This window comes from Phragmites australis, chromosome 15, assembly GCF_958298935.1.
Source record: "Phragmites australis chromosome 15, lpPhrAust1.1, whole genome shotgun sequence".
Taxonomy (NCBI): domain Eukaryota; kingdom Viridiplantae; phylum Streptophyta; class Magnoliopsida; order Poales; family Poaceae; genus Phragmites; species Phragmites australis.
In genome coordinates, this window is record NC_084935.1 from 14,787,781 (window position 1) to 14,808,660 (window position 20,880).

Here is a 20,880-nt window from a genome sequence, read left to right on the forward strand (position 1 = left end):
CCCGGCCTGTTGGGCCGGTTTCTTGGTCCAGCATGGCCCGGCCTGTATAGATTCCCGACCTTTTTTCTCTCTCCAGAGGGCTCCTCTCTGGCGGTCCACGAGCGGACAGGCGCAGCATGAAGAATTTTTTAAATAATATTTTTTATTGGAGAATTGCAAAAATATAGCTAAAATCACTAAATTGTATGAATAGATACATGTTGGCACGTGGAGTGCCGACTAGAGATCTGTTGGTACTCTGTATGATGACTTTATACATGGTAGTGGGTCTGGGGACGTGGAGTGCCGACTAGAGATCTGTTGGTACTCTGTATGCTGACTTTCTACGTGGTAGTGGGTCTGGGGATATGTCGGTATGCAGAGCAGTGACATATCGTAGGCTCGACAAAAGGCTTATTGGTATTTCGAGTGCTGACAGGTGCTGCTCAGTTATGTCGGCACTTTGAATATCGACAGACTTATTATTTTTATACGATCACTGATCGGTTCATCATCTTCCCAAACGTCAGCGCTCGTGACCAAGAGTAGCGGCGAGCAGAGGAGAGAGAGCGGTGACGCAGGGCACGTGGAGGAGAGGGAGCTGCAGATGTACACTGAGTTTTACTCTGGCTGTATCTAACACATGATTCTTCCCAAATTAAAAATATATATTAATAAAAAATTAAAAAAGGTAAAGAAAGGACATCTATCAACACGTCGTTCGCTAACAGGCATATCAGCACGTGGAGTACCGATAGGCCTGTCGACTATCACCTATTCCGACAACTGTATCGATGTCTGATCAGTGCAGATATACATTGAGTTTTACTTAGGCTGTATCTAATACATGATTCTTCCCAAGTTAAAAAATATATTAATACAAAATTAAAAAAATAAAGAAAGGTCACCTATCGACATGTGAAATGCCAATAAGCTTGTCGGCTATCACCTATCCTAACAGCTGTATTAGTGTCTAATCGGGGGTGCCGAGAAACCTTGTCGGCACCACACACGTGCCGAAAGGCCCCTATGCCCACTACCATATTGAAAGTTGGTACACAGAGTGCCGACTTATCAGCACTTTGACCTATTCTTACAATTTAGTAAATTTAGCTATTATTTTTACAATTTACCAATAAAATAGTATTATTAAAAAATTCCAGCATGAATGCATTCCTCGTGCCATAACCTTCTCTAGATTTTTTTATATATTTTAAATAAAATGCAAATATACGTATCTATTTTGAAAAATTACAATACAAACTCTTGTCGTCCGCTGGAAGGATGACAAGCCACATGTTGCCCAAGTGACAAGTCGTGTCAGTGTCCTTCCAACTAGTAGATCAGTCTATGGTAGCATCGACGTTAGATACTACCAACATATTACCCTTATAACGGATGACAAGTTTAATTATAAAGCCGTGCGGCCGGCCGCCCCACGGGATAATGTGCTCATTTGTTCCATTCACTATTGTGCGAAGAAAGAGGATAGGAGATGAGAGGGAAGGGGACATTCAATAATAATAATAAAACAGGTACAGCCATTACTTAAGTTATAAGCTATCTGGGAACTTGCACGGGTTACAAAAATTGGAAATTTTACGAAGTCCAATTCTCTAATATCGATAAAACGAGTTGTTTAATAAAAAAATATTAAGAAGATGCAAATAAATATTTCACCGCACTCCAATATGGCTGCACAGGTTAAATTTGAGTCGCATTAATGAATTTTAAGATGACATTTACTGTCCAGATCACACATTTGATATGACACTACGGTCCGATGTGATGTTATAAGTCGTTTTAGCATGATGTTATAACTCAAATATGAATTATATTGAAGATGAATAAGTTTCTACTAACTACGCTAGCCCGTGCGATTGCGCAGGCAAAAAAATCTAGTTCCATAAAAAAAGCCTTCTCCGGGAACTCCTTGTGTCATCTTTGTACATAGAACAAGCTTTAGGTAGCAAATGATTCTTATCAAAACAGAAGGAACAGTTAACAAGTTCACCTTGTCATGAGTGAAAAAAAATGTCCTTGCTGATATCAATGCATGCGCAAAGATGTCCTCATCGAGATCGAGAAAAGATGGCTTACAGTACACGGGTTAGGTGTGCGATATGAAGGGGTTCTTGACGGTTCAAGTTCTGACATAGTATCTCTTACTCTGGGACTGCCTGCTTCACGCCAACCTACAACCTAACCTACCTGACACGTTCCTCTCGGAGTGGTCGTCTAACTTGATGTGCTCAACGAGAAGCACTTATGGTCCCTTCTTTCTGGCCAAATGGCAATCCTCGGCGCGAAGCAACTATGCAAGACAATTGACTCCCAACAAGTGACGGTTCTTTCTTTCGGTTGGTTCGTCACAAGCGACGCTACACACATGACACGAGCGTCTTCGGCTGCACGGTTCGCCGAACCACGGGAACTGCACACTTTGTTCTCAACATTTAGAAAACTTGGGTCACCTTCTCCTCGTGTCGTGTGGGGCTGCGTTTACGACAGAGAAGTATGGTTCAGGCTTCATAGTCCCACGTCCGCGCACAGTTACAGCGATCAACTCCCCTACTCTTTCACGGAGTGGTGGTGGATAGAGGGTCGGAAAACGGTACCGAAAGATCTCAACAAGGGGTTTGATTCAGTTGTGATCCTAGCAGCTGATGTGGAATGAGCGGAACGGAAGAGTATTCAGAGGCAAATCTTGCCAGGCAGTGACTCTGGCGCCACGCATTGCAGAACAAGGCAGGGAATGGGTTCAGGCTGGCGTCCACAGGTTGTCGTATTGTCAAAGTTAGCTCTAGTTTTTGTCGTCGGTTGGAAGGAAGGAATGCAAAACAAAATAATCTGAAAAAAAATACAGCGCAGGAATGAGACTTAATGTTATGGCAAAATAGAGGATTGGAAAATATGGGAAAAAATTGGAAAGAGGTGTTTGGAACGCTGGAACTAGCAAGGATTCTTTATCAAAATAGCAAACATTGGTACGGCCAAAATCCATTTAAAGATCAGTCATACACCAGATTGCCCTTTCTTTTTCTATGAGCAAATCCACCGATTGCTCTCATGTCTCATCCAGCCATCCATCGTCCTCATCCCTTGGTTGCTCATCCTCTTCTCCTTCTGCTCCCTCTGTCTCCTGTGCGATCTTCGCCATGGCAGCATCCTCCACCACCACCGCTGAATCCAGTCCGTGGAGCACGTGGTCTTGGAAGTTCACTCCAGTCCGTGGATATAGCACTGTTTGTTGCTGATTCGTCATCTCCAATTATTTGGAAATGGAAGAGAGAAAGAAGAGAAAAAAAAGAAGAAAAGGGAGAGTCCCCTTACTTCTGGGCTTTGGATATAGCACTGTTTGTTGCTGATTCGTCATCTCCAATTATTCGTGCCAAAATTTCTTTTGGGATCCTGCCATGGCAACAAAGATTCCTCTCACATCCACAAATAGATATTACCACCGGTTAAAAAAACAGTATTACCACCGGTTTTGGAGCCGACAGTGATCGGTCCCAAATTTGATGTTATTGGGATTGTTTTTTTTTTTCATTCGACGAATGAACCCCTCGGCTTCTATGAAGTCGATTCATCAAAATAGCAAATTATTCGTCTAAGAAGTTTGTGGGAGTCGAACCCATGACCAGATCTCTAGAGCGAACCTTTCTTACCATCTCACCTCACAGTTTTACCTGATGGTTATAGGGTAATTTATTCTTTTGACCCTTCCTACTCAAATTTTTGGACAATTATTTGGATATTTAAATTGTTTTAAATGAAAACATTGTCAACTACTTAGTTGTCCATCTCGTCGAGTGCTATAATTTTGCATCCGACTCCGTATGAAAAAGTTATAAATTTGAGATGACCAATCCATACGTTCTTCGGTAAAATATCCATAATTTTTGCATACAAAGTCCGATTTTGACGTTCGACCTCTACTTTCGAAGCTACGAGGAGGCGGATCTGAAAAAATATCAGTGTACCTTTCTTGAACCCAAAAAAAGCTTAGAAGACTCTCGATAGGACCTCTGAAGTTTTTAGTTAAAATTTGATCTTCTCCAATTTGTTTGAATTTTTCTGAAGATAGTGCTACATCTAAAAGTTAGTGTTACGTACATGTTTCATCAATCTGAATTACCAAACTCGTGATAAAAATCTTCGACTTTGTGGATTTATGTGTGATTTTTTCAATCATTCCTACTAGTGTTACACCAGATCCAACAATTTACTTTGTGCTCCAGTGCATGATTTTTCTTAAATAGTCTTTAGATGATTATTTGAGCATATATATGGCTTCAAACAAAAAAGGATTAACTATAAAATTGTAGATCTCGTCGAAGACTATAATTTCTGTATAACATTTGTCTCCATCCAACTCCATATAAAAAAGTTATGAATTTTCGAAAATGGGTTGCATTTTATTGTCACTGCTGGTTAATCTAACGAACCGCCACTTATAATCAAGTACTATTGCCTTTATCACTACGGATTTATATAATCAATAGGCAGTGATACTATCACTACTGGTTTTTAATTGAATCGGTAGTGATATTTGATTATCTTTGCCAGTTTTTACCGAATAGGCTATTACTATCAGTTTTTAGTAAGAACTGATAGTAATACTTTATCACTGTCGTCTATTTCTGAATCAGCAGTGAAAGAGAGACACAAATAAACTTTTCTATAGTAATAGAAGTACAACTTTTGGCCTCCTATGAAATATCAAGACGGTTAGTGATTCTTTATTAATCCTTGCTATCCTTAAACTACTCTCAATATGTAGTATCATGCGTATTGATTGATTCGTCACTTAAGATTTTTGTTGATTTGGCAAGAAATTAATAAGGAGAGAGAGGAAAGCTATATCTTATACAAGATACTGCTCGAGCATGAAATCCAATATTAGGATACCTATAGAGATGCATGGAGTAATTGCTTACAACATATCCGACAATTAGACTACTCTCAGTGAAAGTATCATAGAAATTAAATACTTCGCCACATATGATTGTTTGCTGACTTGACATCGAATTAATAAGAAAAGAGAAGAGAGTGATATCTTATGCAAGATACAACATGGGCACAAAATTCAATTAATTGAAAAATGTACTATACAAGCGACCCTATAATTCATAGTCACATACATATGTAACAATTAATTTTCTTGAGGACCTAATCAACAACCTACAGTACAATGCATTGGGAAAGTTGTATCTTCCATAGTTTCATATGACATGGAAGCTTTAAAAAATGTGGTACGATATAAAGGATTGGAAGTAGTTTTAATTGCCTTGGGAGGCCTAGGAACCAACAATAAAAGAAATGCATTGGAGGGGCTATTTTTGCACATCAATTTATTGTTTTCCATTTGATATGCGATCTTAGATACAGCAATACGACACCATGCATTGAGAGTAGTCTTACTAACCGATGGTTTAATTTCTTTAACCAAATCCTGGTCGTTAGATAACATGATCACCCTCATTATTGGATTATTATCCAAGGGGTTGGCATCCTCCATGTTGGTGTTCATTAGCAGCAATCATGACATTATTCTCACTAACTTCCTCCCTCGAATCGATTGTGACCTACTGCATGCTAGTTTATTTATTGGTTCAGATTGAAAATTCAAAGTTTTATCAGCGCTTGCTATGCTGATACTTGCTCCAGTCATAAATAAATCTCATTTTAAACATCAATATGGTCCTTAAGATACAAATTTGACTACTAATTTTTGTTGTAATATATTTGTAAAATATAGTAAAATTATATTATTATAAAAATACTTTTCAAGATAAATCTACTCATATCATTTTCAAATGTCAAAACTCAACACATAAAAATAATTTATAATCAAAATTTGAAATGGTTGATTGTATGTAACAAAAAATGATACTTATTTGTGATTGAAGAGAATAATAGTCTTTGCTAAAGAAAAAATATTCACTTTGCACCTTATGAATCGTCAGCTCTTTTCCAGTGCCTTCAAGTGAATATCTCAGATTGGTTTGAATTTTTGCGTATTCTGTGGGAAAGTATGTGGGAGTATATTCCATTCGCGGCGGCAATGTATATGTGGTCACTTAGAGTATCTCCAAGAGACATTCTATTTAATTTTTTATAGGTAAATTTAGAGATTTTTCACTAAAAACACTATCCAACAGCTCCCCAAAATGAATTCTTATTTTTACCAACCTCCTAAACACACCCAACCTCTCTATATCTACAGAGTGAACTTCATTCCCAATCCCTCCCCCTGCTGAGTTCCCACGCTAGAAGCATGTTCCTGCTCCCTTTCCCGCACCAACCCAGAACCCAAGCGGCGACTCCCGCCCTCCCGCCATGCGCTCCGCCGGCTGCCACCTTCCCGCCCTCCCACCTCGAGTCGTCGATGCCCCAACAGCGACAACCCACCCTCCCGCCGCGCACCATCGACACCCCCGACAGCGATGACTCCGCCTTCCCGCCGCACGCCGGCTGCCACCTTCTCGCCCTCCCGTTGCGCGTCGTTGATGCCCCAACAACGACGACCCGCCCTCCCGCCGCGCGCCGTTGACGCCCCCGACCGCGACGATCCCGCCCTCCCACCGCACGCCGTCGACGGCCCCGACCACGACAACTTCCTTGCTCCCGCTGTGCACTGTCGACGCACCGATCGCGATGACCCTGCGTTCCCACCACGCGCCGTCGACACACCGGCCATGTCGACCCCGCCCTCCTGCTGCGTGCCGTCGATGCCGCGGATCGTGATGACCCCCGCCTGGCTCGGGGCCCCTCCTCCTCCTTCCCGCTGCAAAGTAGATTTCACAACACTTCTCTTTTCCTGCTTTCTGACGAATAGCCTGATCCATCTATGGTGGAAACGACCACACAAAGTTCAGATCAACGATGGTTCTTGTGGGTAGGTCGATGGTCCATTGTCAGTTGCAACTGTACAACTATCTGCTATTGTATCATAGTAGCAATAGTCCAATCCTCGAGAAAATTTCTGACTATGAGGTTGTTTGTGGTACTGATTTTGCAGTAATCCTTGACAAAATTTCTGACTATGCCCAAGGATAGATCCGCCATGGTGCGGCTCCTTGTCAAACTGATATTGATAGTGTGCTACATGTGCTACAGCAATAATGAATTCATGGTTGTCATCGGATGACGACGAATCTATGACCTCTTGCATGAGAAAGTTACAACAACTCATCGCAAAACAAATCAATTTCTCATCGGGTGCTGAACGCACATGAGAGGCTGGGGCAGTAGACGAGAGCCTACGTACACACGGTATCGATAGCTTATCTGCTTGGGATCGACAGTGTGTGGTTGCTCCTGATCCACGGTTCGTGCCTGGGTTCGGCTCACACCGCTCGAGATCGACGGCGTGATGCGACCACATGAGACGAACGCTCGGGATTGCTGGCGTGACGGCGTGACCACAAGAGACCACAGGAGACAGCATGACGTCGCTCGGGATTGCTGGAAGGGAGACAGCAGGGGTGGCAATGGGCGTGCGCAGGGAGACAAGGTGCGTCGTATGACCGAGCGGTTGGAACTTCCAACAAATTTTAGAATATAGGGAGTCACAAATAGAGTATCTGTTGGAGAGGAAAAGATTTTAGGGAGTAAATATTTTAGGGATGCCTCACTTGATTAGATCATTACCAATGCGAAACAAATAAATTTGATCACTTGATTAGTTACGGTCATAGGCATTAAATACACGTTTACATGGATGATGCAAAAGATTCATGTCCCCTATACTTCAATCACAAGTATTTCAAGTGCCTAACTATTTAGGTTACCATTGACTGAACATTAGAACGACATAGCACCCAAATTCAAATATTATCATGTTTGAAGCAGAACAAAGCTCGTACCAACTGTTGCACTCACATTTGACCCACGGAATCTATTGAAAGACAGACACCAGGCGAGTCCATGAAAATGCCATGTGGTTGTGGGGTCACTTCAACTACTAAGAATTCGAATTGTATGGATGAATAAAGTATTCGATTGTACTTCAGAGATTCCTCAAAATTAAGTTGTACTCCCTCTGTGTCTCTATATTTGGTTATGACCTCGGGTGTATCCGTTTCTTAATATTTATTCATTCCTCTTGTGATAAAGGTTGCTCTCTTGTTTTTAAGAGATTTTCAATTCAAAGTGCGACTTTTAGATGAAAAAACCAATGCACGTAAAGCAATTAAGTAGGTTTACATATTCCAATGTGGTGGGCACATAATTCTATGGGAGTTATTGCACATATTATATTGCTTTTGAATTTTTCTTAGACTTTAAGTAATGGTTGGTGTGAACAAATATAACGAAAAAAAGGGAGTAGCATAGAGAATTGCTTAATTAGCACTTACCATCCACTATTTAAGAATGGAAACACGATACAATGTAGGGCTTAAATTACTTTGTTTTTCTGTACTACACACTTTCTACTTCTTATTTTCTTTTGGCCAGGCTGAACTATATATACATCTCTACAGAATACTATAAACATGCATTCCTGTCTGAACGACCTAACACCTCAAAATCTCTCTGTAATAAAAAACTATAGGACCAAGAATGATGATTAGAGGAGGCGTGAATAGTTACCTCACCAAATTCTTGAATGACCTTTTTTCTATTTTGTCATCCAACACACCTCAAAATAAAGAGCGAAAGTAAGAAATATAGAGAAACAAGAGAAAATCACAATGATTATGAAAATACCATAGCTCCACTAGATGGATCTGAATGCTAGGTTCCATTAGAAACCATTTCAAGAGTCATCGCTTACAAACTCTTGCAACTAGAATGAAAAACACTTAGATTCAAATAATTGAGAATCGGAGGAAGAAATTCTCCAAGTTGATGGATCAAGAGGATGGAGATGGTTCGAGATCAACTCATATAAGATTCTTATCCCTCTAGCAATAAGAAGCACAACTTCAAAGGTGAAAAATTTCAGCTTTCAAACAAAACCGAAAATTGCAATGAAAACCAAGAAACTTGCAACAAAGCAAGGGAGCCAATAGAGGGAAACTAGAATGAGATGAACACAAGAACAAGAGAAAACATAAACTTCATTTCTTGCAGAGAAACACCCTATTTTCAGCGGATTACAAAATATTTTTTTTACAAAAACTTTCATCTAATACATAGGCTAAGCAACTCCTCTCTCCCTGTGCTAAAATCCTAACACACAATTCTCAAATGGATGGCTCAAAGGGCTCAACCAGGCCTCTCCCTCTATTTATAGCATAGTTTCCTTGATCTCTAAGTTTTCTAGATTATTCTCAAAATGTCTATCTCTTCCAATACATTTCTACTTATCACCGAGGGTATTTTCGTCAATCTTTTTTCTCGTCCATCGAACGGCCGTGGCACCTTCATGACTTAGCTTCATCTCAATGCAAGCTTTGCGATGATGCCACGTGCACTTCACACTTTCCCACGATTTTGAGGCTAAATCGTGAAACCGCCTTGCACGCTTCTCAAAGTGTGTGTAGGGTTTGGTGACGTTCTAAGATGGGGGTGAATTAGGACACTTAGAATCTATTTGGCTCCAAAAACCACACAAGATAAACTTATATTAATTTCTATCTAAATGTACTCTAGGTTTATCTAGTGTGTCTACTCTACCGATTAAAAGAGCTTGCAACCTATCTAGAAAGGTAAAATTGCAAGAATATAAATGCGGAAACGTAAATAATGTAGAGAGAACAAACTCGGCATAAGAATTTTTATCCCGTGGTATCGATGGCATAAATACCACCCCTAGTCCACGTTGGAGCTCCACAAAGGATATGCTTCTGGTCGGCACCCGATCACGACCTTTGAGCACCAAGTCACAAAGACAAGGCCTACACCCGGATGAGCCACCGAGCCACCAAGGCAAGGTCTCACCACTAGCCTCTCTTCTGGTTTCTCACCACCGTGATCACTTTAGAGCTTGAGTCACAAAGGCAAGGGTCTTCGCGTGCCCGTACACTTGCTTTGCCGCTGCTCCACACCAAGTTAGAGGGTCAACAAGTTTGCCGATGAGTCACCAAGACTCCAAGGTTCCGGCGTACCAAGAGGTACAAGCTTGGATCACTTCTTGATCCACTCTTTAGGCAGCAATCACCTAGCAATACACTCTCTAGACCTGTAAGCACTAATGACTCTCTAATCTTGTGCTTAATTACCTTGGATGATCACTTTAAGCACTTTGGTGGCTTGGATGTCTTCTCAGGTGTATATGAACTTCTCTAGATTTCAGCAACCTCAAATGACTGAGTGGAGAGATATTTATAGCCTCAACCCCGTGCACTAGCCGTTAACCCAATGTCTCAGAAAAGTTGCTAACACCGGATGATCTGGTGAGAACAATAGTACTAACACCGAATCATCTGGTGAGTACACTTTCACAAACTAGCCGTTGGAACCCCACTTAAGCCACTGTGAACACCGGACACTCCCGTGTATACTGCAACATCATCACCGGACATTCCGGCGAGTATACCTTAGCCATCTGAGCCAACATATTCTCTGTGTAAATTGCTCCTGTGCCTTCTTCGGTCCTTATCAATTCATCATCGGACTATCCGTTGAGCAATCCTTAGCCATCCGAGTCAAATGCAACCATCTCTGGAAAATATGCTCTAGTGTACACATGACTTCATCACCGGACCATCCAATTGCTTGAGCTTTGCCTGCCTCTTTGTAGTGTTCATTGTCCGGTGTATTTATCCGCTGTACTCTTGCTTCATCGGACTATCTGATGCCTTCAAAATCTTCTGCCCAGAACCAAATGCTCCGGTGTGTATTGCTTGTTGAACACCGACTCATCCGATCAGTTGATCTTCAACTTCAACTCTTGAAACTGGCTCTGCTGGAATTGCTCAGATGCTTCTGCCCATTTGACATCGGACTATCCGGTGAGGCAAAACTATCTTTGTCTATATGCACTGCTCATTGTACGGTGTGTGTAACACATTCAACACTGGACCATCCGGTGAGAGCAAAACTCTTGGGACTTCTCCAATTCAACCAAACTTTGTCCCTGCTTCAGTGGCTTCTTCATGTATTGCATCCATGAGACCTACTAACATATATTCTTGACAAACATGTTAGTTCCATTGACTATGTTGTCATTAATCACCAAAATCACAAAAATAACCTAATAGGGCATTTTTCCCTACAATCTCCCCCTTTTTGGTGACTGATGACAACACAACCAAAGCAAATGGCAAATAACAAATGATACCAAATGTAAAGATCATAAATGAGCACAAAGTCTTACCACATTACTTGGATGCATGTTCTTACCAATTAGTCCCCATTTGTTGTGACTCCCCCTTTCTCCATTGCCACTATCTCCATTGATAGACTTATGCAAGAGCTTCTCTTTTGTCAATTTAGATGCCTTATGTTGCTTCTAGCATCTTCTTCTTCTCTCCCTTTTTCAACTTTAGCGTTCCTTGTTGCTACAATCTCCCCATATTGTTCATCTTGCAACTTGCATTGCTTTGGTCGTCAAACTTCTCCCTCTTTGTCAACAATATCCCAAAAAGGGCTATAAACACATGTTGAACTCAAGGGAAAGAGCATTAGAGCACAAGGGAGAGATCTTCACAAATCATGATCCAATAAAATGATACAAAATGAAGGAATACCACTTGAAATGAAAGCACATGGATCAAAATTCATGAAACTCTCATAGTATAATCTAAACTCACCCTATATGTGTGCATACATATGACGAGAAAGAAACATATACACAACTAAACAATATGTCAAGATAGGAAGTTTAAACTATATTATGCATGGAGGTAGCTTAAATGAACAAAAGATTTGACAATGATACCAATTGAATCCTTAGCATTGCATACCTCCAGGGACATATTAATTGCTCTATGAGACTACAGAAGATACAACTTGCAACATATATAGTCTTAAAATCACAATCCATAAGGTAAGCTCCTCCTAAATGTGTGCATACAAGTGTTGAATACTTGTGAGATATATGCACTTGTTATTGATAACAATAGGGATTTATCCTATAGATTGGATCATGGCACATAAAAGATATCAATTGTAAAACTAGTGTCATAAAAGGAACCTACCACTAATAAACCATATAGGTTACTCATGGGTTAGAGATAAACATCAGCAACCTACCATATGAAAACCTACACTAGGCATTGCAATAAATTGAAATAAGCACATGCAATCCTAGATGAGATAAATAACAATAATTAAGAGGTTTTTGCATGTAGCTTATTACCTTAAATAACTTTAGATGGGGATTTGGGAATGTGATAATTATGATCTTCATCAATGTGCCCTTTTTGTACACTTGACTTCTTTTCTTGAATCTTTACTTCATCTTGCAAGCCAAGCCTCCAAATCCCCCGAGCCACTTTGGGCTTCACGTCTTCTTTAGAACCCAAATCGATTGGGGCCCCTTCATTATGGTGATGACTTTCTTGGCACCCAAATGGATTGATTCCACCTTCGATCCTTCTTCCTAATCATGTGTGCAAACACCTTGCTATTTTTCTTCTTCTTGAGCTTATAGTGGTTACTCTTTATCTTGTTCTTGTAGTTAGGCTTGGTATAGAGGTTGGAGGTCTTGTTGGAGAGGTTCGCCATCTTCTTCTTCTTCTCCTTGGTCTCCTTCTTCACTTGCTTGCATTGGAAGGACTTGTGGCCTTCTTGATGGCATTTGAAGCATGTCACGGTTGACCCCTTCGCAAGCTTCTTCACCATGGTAGCACGGTTATCTTGAGGAGGTTGGACATGTTCCGTGCCCTTTAATCTCGCCAAGTCCTTTATGAGCCTATCCATTTCTTACTTGAGCTCACCATTCTCTTGTGCAATGAGTTTGTTAGATGATTCTACAACAATATTCTCAACACAAATCTCATTGCAAAGGGGTGAGGTAGATAAAGCAATTAAATAATCCACCTTAGGATTGAAATTAAATAGAGAGGTAGATTGCTTCAAAGGGACCTTAGTTCAAAATTCAATGCACTCAAATTTTACCTTCAGCTCATCATTCTCCTTGTTTAGCAATTGGAATTTGCTCAACAATTGTTCATAATTGAAAACAAAGGTAGCATGCATATCATTGAGAGCATTGAATTTGTTTAGTTCTTTAGATTGTTTCTTTAAGGTCCTTTGTTGCTAATTGATCAAAGAAAGGAGTTCATCATAGGAGGGAGAATCCTAATTGGATTCATTATCACTTACATTGCTATCCATACCTTTGGCCATAAGGCACTTGTGAGATGGCTTACGAGACGACTTGTGTGATGATGATCTTAAGGAAGAGCTTTTCTTGGATGGGAGGATGGTGAAGCTTTCATCACTTGAGCTTGACTCTTCATCGTCACTCACCTATCTTCTTATGCTTGCAAATACCTTGGCTCTTCCCCTTGTCTTCCTCTTGTTCTTGGTCTTTTTCTTCTCCTTCTTGATATGATCAATTGTTTTGACCAAGTTCTTCATAGAGATTGGGTGATCAATCTTAGCATTGATCTTCTTGATGTTCTTCTTCACTTGTGAGATGAGCTTGATGACTTCAAGATCCATCTCTTCATCGCTTGAGGTGCTTTGCTCATCTTCTTCATAGCTCTCTTTATCTTCATCTTCATCATCTTCACTTGATCTTGACTCTTGCTCTTGTCTCCTCATCCTTGCCTTCATGTGTTGACATTGAGCTTGCTTGCTTATGAGAGCAAGGTTCTTGGTGTCGGATGAGGAAGAAGCTTCCACCTCGATGTTCATTATCATCCTATAGGCGGTGATCTTACTGAGCACTTGACTTGGAGTCATCTTCTAGATGTCATTGTTGTCGTAAATGATGGAGACAATCAACTTGTACTTCAGAAGAAAAGCTTGAAGTATTCTTTTCACCACTTGATCATATTCAATTGGCATCAAACCTAACCCATTGATCTCATTGACAAGAATATTCAAACATAAGTACATGTCATTAGCACGTTTATGGGGTAGTTGCTTCATACCATTGAGCTTAGTAACAAGCATATGATATTTCTCATTACGCACATCTTTTATGCCTTCATATATTTCAATGAGACTAAGTCAAATATCATGTGCATTGGTGAGAGAATACACATGATTAAATGTATCAACATATATAGATGATAAAAGAATACTCTTTGCCAATGCATCTAATTGCTTATTCTTGTTGGTGCTGCGTTGCCTCATCCATTCCTCAGTGACTCTCCAAACATCTAACCCTCATGCTTCCAAATAACAAGTCATTAGAATTTTCCAACGGAAAAAATTTGTGCCATCAAAAAGTGGAGCACTATAGTAATCCATCCCAACCCCAGAAGTCACAACTCACTAGGCGGTGAAGTCTAACCGATCACAATGAGACTAAGGCTCAAATGCCACTTGAATTGATGAAACCTTGTGAAAGGTGTGAAGCTCTAATACAAATTGAAGAGCTAGATATGAGCCCTAGCCCTGATACCAATTGTAGGGTTCGGTGACATCCTAAGAGGGAGGGGGGGGGGGGTGAATTAGGACACTTAGAATCTATTTGGCTCATAAACTACACAAGATAAACCTATATCAATTTATATTTAAATGTGCTCTAGGTTTATCCAGTGTGTCTACTCTACCGACCAAAAGAGCTTGCAACCTATCTAGGAGGGTAAATTTGCAAGTGTTGGAGCAAGAGTTCGTCTTGCCCCAGCAAGTACGGCGAGAGTTTCTTCGAAGGAGGAGTCTCAAGCTTGGAGACAAAGTTTGAGAGGAAGGAACACCATGAGTATATTGATGATAGGAAAATGTATCACTCTGGGGGGGGGGGGGAGTATCACCACATTCGCTATGATGCGTGTTCTCCTTTTGCTGTGTCCCTCGTCCCTTTTCTTTGCTCAGAGGACATGGCACCCTATTTATAGGGCCATGCGTAGCTTGTCATACAAGTTATCATAATGTACAAATATCTGGGATCCGGCTAAATTACTGAGCCTTATCCCGGATAACCACCCTCTATCCTGTCGGGAGATAAAATATCCACCGTGGTAATTATCGTGGTGCTTACCCTCTGAAGGGGGCAAGCTGGTCGCCAATTGCGGCCCGGCACCACACTTTCAGGGGTGTCAGGATAGCCCTCATCACGTCGGGGTGTCAGAGTGGCGCCCATTAGCCTAGACCTTTAATGCCGGTCACTTCCTTGCAGGCAAAGCACGACCGGCGCTCCCCTTTCGGCAGATCTTCCCAGGGCCTGCTGACTCACCTCGTTGCCTTTGGGAAGGCGGCCTGATCATCTCGAGGCGGGGGCCTCGGGAGGCATAGAACAAGGAGGTGAAGGCTTTGGAAGCGGGACCCAGGAGGGTCAGGACTTCGGGAGGCCGAAGCTTCGGAGGACCGAGGCTTTGGGAGGCCGTGTTTTGGAAGGCTTCGGGGGGTTGAACCGGTGGAGCCAAGGGAAGGCTTCGTAGGTGCGAAGAGGTATCGTGAAAGGATCTAATGATATCAGAGATCGAGCTTCTAACAGAGGGCTCGGAGATCAAGGCTTCGGAGGGATCTGGATGGTGATCTTCAACCATTATCCTTAGGCTGGCTTATTTTCCCCCCAATAGTACCCCCTCATTCTCGAGCCCCGATGTTTCGGAGGGGGGAGAGGATGCAGAGGAAAAATCAACCCCAGCCTGGTATCGTATCAAGGATGCCTGATGGCGATTCTCTGTCCTTCGAAGTCTCTAGAGTAGAGGTTTCGTGTGGGTTTAGAGAATCCCACACGTTCGCTTGGTGGGACAAGACGTGCCACTGCCGCGTTCTGACTGGATAATGCGAGGGGTCGCTAGGGTCTTCTGCCCGCGATCCAGTCACCCGCCGAAAGGGGTTTGGGTCGCGAGAAAATAAGGCATTTCATCGTGGAGTGCTGCCACGTGTTGGAGCTAGGGACAGATTGTGAGATATTGATCTACACACAGATTGTGAGATTTTCGCTCTTGTTCCGGACCAACTAGGCCACCGAAAGTGTTTGTGGAACCCCAACTTTGAGTGCTTGAATTCTATTCGCAATATTTCAGATTGCATCTTCTACCTTCTTGCTTGTGTTCTCGGTACGCTTGCAGGGCTTGAGCCTTCTTGGCTAGGTCAACCGCGCGACACGGTTGATAACCAACGGAGCTGTGGTGTAGTGATTGCAAGGGAAACGATCTGTTCAGGTCGAAGCCTTTGTATCATCAACGTCAAGTTCTCCACCCACCGACTTATCGCTACTTATCAGAAGATCAGGCCAACATTACTCATCATTCTCACTCTTTGGCAATGCAAACATTAAGGACAAAACATCTTGCAATGCATGAATATGCAATCCTAATGAGCTTTCACAAGTATACCACAAATCATTTGCATATGCTAGAAACGTCAAAGGGTTATGGAGAATAGAATGAGGAACTCACAATCGCACAAAGGCTAAAAAAGATACATTGTTACAATAGCATGAAGCTTTACAAGTTAACTTGAAGAATTGTGATTGTATTTAAATTGACATAGCCGAATAATGGTAAAAGTGTCCACCACATAAGTATCGACTGGTGTTGAGGCAAGACAAGCATTAAGAACTAGCAAACTTCAATATCAAACTAGGCAAACAAGCATTCATGACAATAGGCTTTTCAAACACTCATATATGAAACTAAGACTTAGTTAGATCAAGTGAGTAAAAAGATTGAGCATTTATGCAGAGTTCTTTGTAATTCATTTTATCCTTAAGTTATCTCTTATCCAAGTGAAGTGTTGCACGACTGGGTATGACAAACACCTCGAAGCTTCAAGACAACCGTATTGGATCATATATTAGCACAAGAAACTTGATTGTTCAAAATTATTCAAATGGCATAAATTTTTAAGTTTTTCACAAGATCAAATCAAGTAGTGTCTTTGCGACACAAGGAACACATGCCCCCCAAGGTTCTATCATGAGTTAAACATTTAAAAAAGATAGAAAACATAGTGCAATTTTCCCCAATCCACTATCTTGAACCAAAAAGTTTAGAGCAAGATATTTATCAACCTAGCCTTAACACAAGTATTGACTAAGACAAAGCAATTATGAACACGTTGATCAAGTATCTAGCATTTCATAGTCTACATGATTCATAAAATTGCCAAATACCATCATTAGGAAAGCTAGGTTGCTTGAAATATTTCATGTCAAAGCATCAAGAGGAGCTTAAGATTAAAAGATTGCTCCGCATAACCACTCAACTTAGTTCGAATTCAAGGCCAGCAACTGAAAATTTTAAAGACATACAAGTTAAAACTCAACTACTATGATTATCTTACAGGATGATATGCAATGCAAATGCAACGAAAGTAAGATAGAGTATATACAACTACAACTCCCCCTCACACAATGCCGTATGGCTGACTCACTCCAAGCTCTCCCCTCAGAAAAGCAAACCTTGTTATATCGAGAGGCTTAGTAAAGATATTGACAAGCTGATATTGGGTATCTATATATCTCAAGTCAATGTCTCCCTTCTCATTGTGGTCTCGCAAGAAATAGAATCTCACATCTATGTATTTGGTTCTAGAGTTTTAGACTGTGTTATTGGCTAAGCTTATGGCACTCGTGTTGTCACAAAAAAGTGGCACACTCTTGAAGTTGATGAGGACATACTTTCCACGGATACATGCATTCCTCCTACCACACAACACGCTGAACAGGTGATAGAAGGACCAATAACGCGAGCATGAGCACGCCAACTTAGTTATGGCTGCCATGTAGATAGTTCTTTCTTTTTCTCCATCGTCACTTTCTCCCTTGATCGATCCATGCAAGAGTTTCTTCACCTTTGTCAACCCGAGACGCATCCCTTTTTTCCAACAATCTACCCAAGATAGTTCTTGCATCTTGCTTGCTTCTCTAGAAACTTGTTTTGGTCTCAAAATTTTCACCCTTTGTCAACAATCTCAAAAATACTATAAACACATGTTGAACTTAAGGGAAAACATTAGAGCATTTGGAAGAGAGCTTCATAAACCCTTTGTGCATCTTTCTTTCTCCCTTGATCAATAATCATCAGGTGAACTTGTTCCTAGGGCTGCCCACAAATGTTTACAAGAATGGATTACTATTTAACTATTGTGATGATTTTATTGTCCTTAGGAACCAGGGAGAAGAACCACACAAGCCCAAGTATATAAGTGGAGGCGAGTTCAATTCGGATTCGGCCCTCCTGACAGCAGCAAATGATAAAGGCCATAACTGTTGCTTCCGAAGGATTCTCGGGGCCCATGAGTACTTGATGAAAAGATAATTTCGTCTACTTTCAGATGGATCTGGCCTCATCTCGAAATTCCTCCTGAGCTATCCGGAATCGTTAAAGAGAGTCGTGTCTGTTTTTCAGTCCGAATCAAACTTGGGCCTTGTATTAGAGTCCAATTTGGCTTCCTGTGTTTTGGCCGAAACTTCTCCTCTTCTATCTCATAAATAGACAGCCGCACCCTCTTCTAGGGTTTGGGTTTTGATAGAATAGATGTAGATTTTGCTACTTCGCCTTGTAAACGCGCGTGTCGGCTAGACCGCCCGATTACTTGTTTTCGGAACCCCGCCACTTCTGTTTTCAGATTGTGCTCTTCATCTATATTCGCAATTAAGTTTCTTGTTCATCTTATTCTTGCTCATTCTTCGATTGCTTGTAGGAACAAATACCCTCGTGGTTAGGTTGATCGTGCTCCGAAAGATCACGAACAACTTCTGGAGTTGGTGTATCGATCGCTAAGGCGCAGCGTTCTTAGACTGTGTAGTCGGATTGTCAACGTCTATTCCACCTAAATCGACATCTACCCCTCTCATCGAAAGTTCGGGACCAGCGCATTTATCAAGTGGTATCAGATTTCAGGTTGATCGGTGAGAGACTTCTAGTTTTTCTTTTTGCTTTACCTACAGTCCATAAAAACCAAAAAAAAAGTAGATTAGTTTTTTTTCCCCGTGTTCCAAAACACGTTGTGCCTTTTACTAGTTCTGCGTAGTCGAGGCTTGTTGAGTTTTTGGTTGCATCGTCGTGTCGAGTTGCTGGTCTTAGTGTCTAGTCCTTTAGAGTTTCGAGTTCTAGTCACGTTTGTGTCACCACCGCAACCACCACCACCAGAACCATCGCTGCTGCAATCCTCTCCACCACCACCACCACCAGAACCGTCGCCGTGTTTATTTACATTATCTACTCACAAACAGAGTTGTAATCCGCAAGTGTGAGATCTCTGCAAGTGTGAGATCCTTGAAAAAACAAAGAAAAAAAAGAGCAGAAGTATACCCCTGGTCACAAAAAAAAAAGTTTTGTGCTGTGAGTTGTTTGTTTGGGAGTTCTTTTTGCCTTAGTGGAGGATTTTGAGCTCCTGTAAAAAAAAAGAAAGAAAAAAAGAGTGAAAAAAAGAAAAGACAACGAAAAAGGAAAAAAAAGAACAATTCAGAAGCTTGTGCTTGTGTTTTCTGTTTCGCTTCTGATCGGTGACTTCGTTTGTGCCTAGGCTCGCGTCTCTAGTACGGTCTAGCCTAGGACCAGCACGGTACCGTCGTTGAACGATTATTCAACTTGTTTTGACTTATGTGGTTCTAGTTTTTCCTTGCTACACTTTCAGCCTACCTAGAGCTCCACAAATACGACTACTACTTCACAAGAACTAGTGACTGCAGCATCGATATAACCATTCACTGGAGGTTGTTCCTATCTTTTCGACTGCTATCACCTCCTGTTTAGCTGGTAAGAACAAGTAAGAGCTTGGTTCAACAGGTTGAGAGAGAGAGAATTGACATACCCACATTCGAGTTGTTCATAGGGCATATTCTTGTGATTTTTATTGCTTTGTGTTTTTGTGGTTTTTCACTAGCAGTGGCAGGATCTTCGAAAAATGCTACGCCACTACATTCTCCTCGTACCAGGGGCATCATACAACACTTTGAACGCCAAGTTAGACTGCACACTGAAGGTCTGAATGAGGATGTGCAAGTGACTAATGAACGACTTGGTCAGTTGGAGGCCGCTCAAATTGACACAAATAGCAAGCTTGCAACCTTGGAGACTTCTGTTGGAGAGATCAACACCTCTCTCGCGAGGATTTTGCAGCGCCTAGAAGAGATGTGTCATGCCCCTCTAGTGGCTGACACCATTGCGGCCACTAATGGCAACCTTCGCAATAACAACAGTGATTTGCGCAGTGAGGTAGCAGCAAACAACGACAACTATGCCGCTAACTCCGAGCTTGATGATGTGGATGCACGTGATTGACGTCGATTACATTTCAATCGCATCGGCATGGGTCCTATACTCCCACGCCGCGAGGTACGTGACAATGATGAATCACTAGGAAAGATTAAATTCACTATGCCACCTTTTGATGGGAAATATGATCCTGATGCTTACCTCACATGGGAACTAGCTGTTGATCAAAAATTTGATTGTCATGATTTTCCGGAAGGTAAAAGGGTTAGGGCTGCCACTAGTGAATTTACTGATTTTGCTTCTATTTGGTGGAGTGAATATCGTCAAAAGAATCCAAATAATACACCACAAACTTGGGATGCTTTCAAACGAATCATGCGAGCTAGATTTGTTCCTTCATATTATGCGTGTGATCTATTACATAAATTGCAACAATTGAGACAAGGTAGTAAAAGTGTAGAAGAATACTATCAAGAGTTGCAAATAGGTATGTTGCGTTGTGGTTTAGAGGAGGGAGACGAGGCTGCTATGTCTAGATTTATGGGTGGTTTGAATCATGAAATTTAGGACATTTTAGCTTACAAGGAATACAATTCTGTCACTCGATTATTTCATCTTGCTTGTAAGGCTGAAAGAGAAGTGCAGGGACGTCGCAGCAGTGCTAGGACTAATGTTTCTGCAGGTCGAGCAAGTTCATGGCAGCCGCGCATAAGTG